This window comes from Pristiophorus japonicus, chromosome 15 (assembly GCF_044704955.1).
Source record: "Pristiophorus japonicus isolate sPriJap1 chromosome 15, sPriJap1.hap1, whole genome shotgun sequence".
Classification (NCBI taxonomy): domain Eukaryota; kingdom Metazoa; phylum Chordata; class Chondrichthyes; family Pristiophoridae; genus Pristiophorus; species Pristiophorus japonicus.
Window position 1 is genome coordinate 36,096,031 of NC_091991.1, and position 6,723 is coordinate 36,102,753.

The following is a 6,723-nucleotide window of genomic DNA, read 5'->3' on the forward strand; positions in this document are numbered from 1 at the left end:
GCGCCTACTCTGCAAACTCCGCAAAGCAACTCGGCAGTTACCCATTTATTCGTGATTCATTGCGCAAAAATAAAGCTTGGTGAATCTTGCCGCACAGAAGGAAGCCATTTAGCCCATCGTGCCTGTGCTGGCTCTTTGAAAGATCTGCCCAATTAGTCCCATTCCCCTCCCTGCTCTTTCCCCATAGCCCTGCAAATGTTTCCTTTTCAAGTATTTACACAATTCCCTGTGGAAAGTTACTATTGAATTTACTTCCACCGCCTTCCCAGGAAGTGCATTTCAGATCACAACAATTCACTCTTTGAAGCACCTAAAATTTTTAAAAATGCTGTTCCTTGTTATGACTTATTAAATTAGTTATTTTCAACAAGTAGTTTTCAAATTCAGTGAAATGTAATCTTGACACCAAAAGCCTACTTCTTAAGGGTTAGGAATATTTCCAGTGGAACAAATTAAACTTAACTTCATACGAGACAGTTGCAGATGTAAACCCAAAGACTGATGTAAGCATTCGGTGGTAGCACGCTTGTCAAGTCAGAAGTTTACAGGTTTAAGCCCCAATCCAGAGATTTAAGACACTTCAGTGCAGTACTGAGAGAGTCTGCGCTGTCCAAGGTGCCATCTTTCAGGTGACAGGTTAAAACAAGGCCCTATCTATGCTTTCAGGTGGACAGAAGAGATCTCACGGCACTATTTGAAGCTAAAGTTAGTATGTAGGTACAGCAAGTAATCAGGAAGGCAAATGGAATGTTGGCCTTCATTGCAAGGGGGATGGAGTATAAAAGCAGAGAAGTCCTGCTACAACTGTACAGTGTATTGGTGAGCCCACACCTAGAGTACTGCATTCAATTTTGGTCTCCGTATTTAAGGAAGGATATACTTGCATTGGAGGCAGTTCAGAGAAGGTTCACTCGGTTGATTCCGGAGATGAGGGGGTTGACTGATGAAGATAGGTTGAGTAGGTTGGGCCTATATTCATTGGAGTTCAGAAGGATGAGAGGTGATCTTATCGAAACATCTACGATAATGAGGGTTCTCGACAAGGTGGATGCAGATATTTCCACATAGGGGAAACTAGAACTAGGGGACATAGACTCAGAATAAGAGGCCACCCATTTAAAACTGAGATGAGGTGGAATTCTTCTCTCAGAGGATTGTAAATCTGTGGAATTCTCTGTCCCAGAGAGCTGTGGAGGCTGAATATAGACAGATTTTTAAGTGTAAAGGAATAAAGGGTTATGGGAAGCGGCAGGGAAGTGGAGCTGAGTCCATGATCAGATCAGCCATGATCTTATTAAATGGTGGAGCAGACACCTCAAAGCACTAGAGAAGAACCACCAACACTGCCTCCGGAAGATCCTGCAAATCCATTGGCAGGATAGGTGCACCAGCGTCAGTGTTCTCGCTCAGGCCATCATCGAAGCATTGACCACACATGATCAGCTCCGATGGTCAGGCCACATTGTCCGCATGCCCTGTTATGTTCAGAATAAATTCACAGGACTATATCGCAAGCTCAAACTGTTGTGACCTTGGTCTCTTTATTCAGACTCTAGAGTGAGGAAGCAGCATGGTGAATCACCTTTTATACCTGCTTGTCCCAGGGTGCACAGGTGACCCTTAGGTCTCCCACAGGTGTGCCCCCTAGTGGCAAGTCTTACATTTGGGTAAGGTCTACATACATACATAACATCACTCCCCCCCCCCCGCAAAGTCTTATTGTGCAAGTTATTTGCAAGTTGAGGCGATCTGGCGCCCCGCACCCCAGGTCAATCGCCTGGGTTGAAGTCCTGACATGGTGGGTTCATCCTTGTGGTTGACGGCAAAGTTGATCGTGTTAATGGGTCACTGGGGGCCAGGTCCTTTCACAGTGGTTCCTGGTTATCTGTCGTTCACAGTTTGGTCTTGTCCAACTGCTTTACTCGTTAGCCCAGTACATGGTTTCACAATCAAACGCTCCATTTTCGTCACATATATTCCAATTCCCCCCTTGGCTTTTGTGGTGCTAGCGGCCCAACTGGGGCCCTGAACTTGGTCTATATCACTTATTCTGATGTCACGTGGAGGGGCCGTGCACCTATAGCGCATTCTCTGCTGATGACATGCGGAAGGCTCAGTGATTCAGTCTGGAAATTGCGTAACACCCAGGATGGCCGGGTCTGTAGGGAGTCTACCGTGGCACACATGGTGCTAGGTTTAGTGATTTGAGCACTGACCCTGAGGTCTGGCAAGCCTAGGATGGCTGCAATGGCCTTGACACTTGCGGTAGTGGCTGGAGGCCTAATGGTCGCCGTGGACATTGGGCCGTAGTTTGGGGGCCCCGTACCACTGACTGTGTGTAGCCGCCCTGCCTTGCTTTGCAACGCTGGGATGGGTCTGTCATCTCTTTGGTGGATAGGTTGCCACATCCGGTCTAGCAGTTCACCTTTGGCAGGCGGTAACATGGGATCCTGGCTGGTCCAGGTCTTAAGCTGGGGGGCCGTTACGGTTGACCCCTCACTTTCTAGCACTTCCACGACCGCAAGTGGGTCTGCAGGCTGCGCCGTTTCCACCCCGAGGGTGGGCAACGGTGCCCAACTGAGAGCATAGGTGCCACTCTCTGTGCCTGGCCCGTGGCGGATCATATTACAGTGCACAGACAGTGTTGGACATTCTCGAAACAACGCATCGATAATGGTGCCTCTGCTCTCCCAAGCTTGTGGGATGAACAGCTTGACTGACTCGAGCACATATTGGGACACTCTTTGGTACGTCTCTTTAGTCCCATGAACACAGGCTGCTGCTTTGTTTAATTTATTTGATACATGTTCAATCGTTTGGGGCTTGCCCGCTACTTTTGCTTGCTGCACAACACTCCCGACCCCGTGCGGTAACATCTCACTTGCTATGAATACTTGTTAGATACCTATAAAATTGGTTGGAGTTCGCCTGCTACTTTGGCTTGCTGTACAACACACCCGACCCCGTGTGATAACACATCACTTATTACAAGTACTTTGTCAGATACATATACGACCAGTTGGTGTTCGCCCACTACTTTGGCTTGTTGTAAGGTACCCCCAACCCCATACAATGGTACATCATTGGCCGCGAAAGACCGCTCGCAAGGGTTACATAGTGCACACAATTTATTTGAGCATACTGGGTTCCTGGCCTTCACCGCGGCTGCCCCTTTACCTTTGCCCCAAACCCAGTCGTCTATCTTGCTGGGCGACACATTCCTCCGTTCGGTTGCGGCGACCTTCCATGGTCTGGACGCTCTCTCGTCCCGTGGTCTGGATGCCTTCTCGTCCCGTGGTCTGGATGCATCTTCATCCCGTAGTCTGGACGCCTTCTCATCCCGTGGTCTGGATGCCTTCTCTTCCCGTGGTCTGGACACCTTCTCGTCCCGTAGTCTGGATGCCTTCTTGTCCCGTGGTCTGGGCGCCCTGTCGTCCGTGTCCGTGATGCTGACTGCCGTGATCTTCCTTCCCAGGGATTTTGCCTCTGGCGTCGGAAAGATGCATTCGGATCATTTCGGCCGGAGTCCCACTCCGCAAGGTCGACCTGGAGCCTCTTCCATCGTCGCGAAGGGGTCGTCGGCTTCGAGTGATGGGTACTGCGCCTGTACCGCCGCTCGGTTGAACTTTACTTCCACGTGGTTGTGATGAGCGGCCTGTGCCTCGGGGATCTGCAAATGGATCTGCACTTCAATGCCTGGTTCAGCTGGAAGTGGGGGTTTGCTCGGTCTTTGAGAAAGGGAGACCTCGTTCGCCAGAGAAGGTACGTAGAGGCCTTCTCAGTTCCATTGAATCATCCCCATCCACCTCCTGCCAAACAGCGTTGGCTCACCACCTGAAACAATCCACAGTGGTAAATCGTGCATTGCTCCCTCATGGAATACTCTTATGTCCGCACTACCAATAACTGGTATCAGTTCCTTGGTGTAAGTGCGCAGCTTTGCTTGAATCGGGATCAGCTCGGGTCGCTGTGCTTCGTCACACCACAGCCTCTCAAAACCCTTCTGGCTCATGACTGATTGACTTGCCCCTGTGTCTAGTTCCATGGAGACTGGAGTGCCGTTAAGTTCAACTTTTAACATTATCGGAGGGCTTTTGGTGGTGAAGGTGTGCATCCCATATACTTCCTCTTCATCCTCAGGTTCAGTTGCCTCTCCTGCTCGTTCATCGTGATCCTCGATGGATCGGTCGTCCTCTTCTGACTCTGCCATGTGGTGAGTCAGAGATCATTTACACATTCGTTGGAGGTACCCCATTGTTCCACAGCCCTTGCACACATAGGGCTTGAATCTACATTGATGAGCTCTATGACTGCCCCCGCAGTGCCAACATGGTGCTAATGGATATGCATTCACACCCCATGGCGGACTCTGAGTCACTCTAGGCCTAGGTCTGGCCTCTGCAATCGGGTGGGCCCTGCCCTGTGCCGTTCTGCCTGCTGCAAACATTATTTTGTGCACGGTGCTCGCCGGTGAGCTTCGATTCTGTGAAGATATCTGTTTTGTGTTATTGCTCGTGGATATGAAGGCTTTGGCTATTGTGATGGCCTTGCTCAGATCTAGGGATTCGGCAGATAGCAGTATACGAAGGATGACCTCGTGGCCAATTCCAAGCACGAAAAGATCCCGCAACATTTCCCCCAAAGATCCTGCAAAGCAAGGCATGTTAGTTCGGCGACAAAACTCGCCACATTCTGGCCCTCGGAGCGATGGTGCGTGTAAAAGCGGTATCTGGCCATCAGGATGCTCTCCTTTGGCTTGAGATGTTCCTTAGCCAGCGTGCACAGCTCTGTGTAAGATTTGTCCATTATTTTGACCGGTGCCAGCAAATCTTTAAGGAGGCCATATACCAATGACCCACATACAGTGAGGAGAATTGCCCTGCACTTGGTCGTCGTCTCAGCCTTGTCCAATTCGTTGGCCACGAAGTACTGATCGAGGCGCTCAACGAATCTTCCCAATCATCACCCTCAACAAATCTCTCAAGAATACCAACGGCAGCCATTACCACGTGAAAGTTCGTGATCCGTTACTCGTCGCCAATTTCGCAATAAATTCACAGGACTATATCGCAAGCTCAAACTGTTGTGACCTTGGTCTTTTTATTCAGACTCTAGAGTGAGGAAGCAGCATGGTGAATCACCCTTTATACCTGCTTGCCCCAGGATGCACAGGTGACCGTTAGGTCTCCCACAGGTGTGCTCCCTAGTGGCAAGTCTTACAATTGGGTAAGGTCTACATACATGCCCGATATGAGACACCCAAAACAAGCGCTCTACTCGGAGCTCCGACACAGCAAATGAGCCCCAGGTGGGCAGAGGAAATGCTTCAAGGACACCCTCAAAGCCTCCTTGAAAAGTGCAACATCCCCACCGACACCTGAGAATCCCTGACCCAAGACCGCTCAAAGTGGAGAAGAAGCATCTGGGAAGGCGCCAAACACCTCGAGTATCTTTGCTGGGAGCAAGCAGAAGCCAAGCGCAAACAGTGGAAGGAGCGCACGACAACCCAAGCACCCCATCCATCCATCCATTCAACCACCGTCTGCCCCACTTGTGACAGAGACTGTAGGTCCCGCATTGGACTCATCAGTCACCTGAGAACTCATTTTAGTGTGTAATTAAGTCATCCTCGACTCTGAGCGACTGCCTAAGAAGAGTCAAGATTACCACAATATTGTGGTAATATGTGGAAATTTATTCATCTTTAAGACCAAATATATCAAAATTTAGGAATGACCAACAAAATATGTTACATTTTTAAACCAACAGAATTGATTGTCACTCCTAATGCACATGGAGACAAGTCTATCACTATCCTCCTCACTATTCACTATACTTCCAAGTTTTGTGTCATCTGCAAGTTGAAAGGGTTGTATTAATAGAACCATTCACTGTAAATCATTTTGACACTGTACATTTGCTGGTCAGACCGCATCTGGAGTAATGTTCAAGTTTTGGTCCCCGATATGATGGGTCATTTAGTGGCCTTGGAAAATGTCCCCAGGAGAGCTACAGCAATGATTCCCAGCTGAAAGAACCTCAGCTGCACAGATAGGCTCAAGGACCTTGGTCTATTTACTTTCGTGCAGCGTAAACTTAGAGGTAACCTGATAGAGGTCTGTAAAATAATTAAAGGGCTGGATGGCGACCCTATTGATAGATTATTCCAGTTTAACAGATTGGGTAGGAATAGACTTGGATTTTAGGCAGTTCTTTTTTTCCCAGAGCATTGAGCTTCTGGAATACATTGCCAGCTGGTATGATGAGTGCTGACTCTGTATGCCTTTCTGGGGCAGAAAGCACATCATCTGAAAGGCAAGTGTCTTTATAGGTAATGCTTAGTCCGTGTGATCTCCTGGACTGGTTTTGATCGCCTGTGGGGTCGAAGAGGAATTTTAGAACATTTTTTTCCCCCTTATTGGCCCTGGGTTTTTTCTGGTTTCTTGTCTTTTCCAGGAGCTTACATGGCTGCGGGGGGGGGGAAGAAGTGTTTAGCCATAATGAGGGAGGCAGGTTTGATGGGCCAGCTGGTCTTTTCCTGTCCATCATTTTCATATGTTAATAAGTTTCAGATACAGCAGCTTTGCAACAAGCTGTGTTCTGTGTTTATAAAAGGGCTTGGAGGCTGTCCGTAGTTTATAATTTGCAGGCGTCCATTTTTTGGCAGTCTCCATCAATACAGGTTTCACTGTAGTCCCAATATTTCAAGTCTGTCTATCCTGT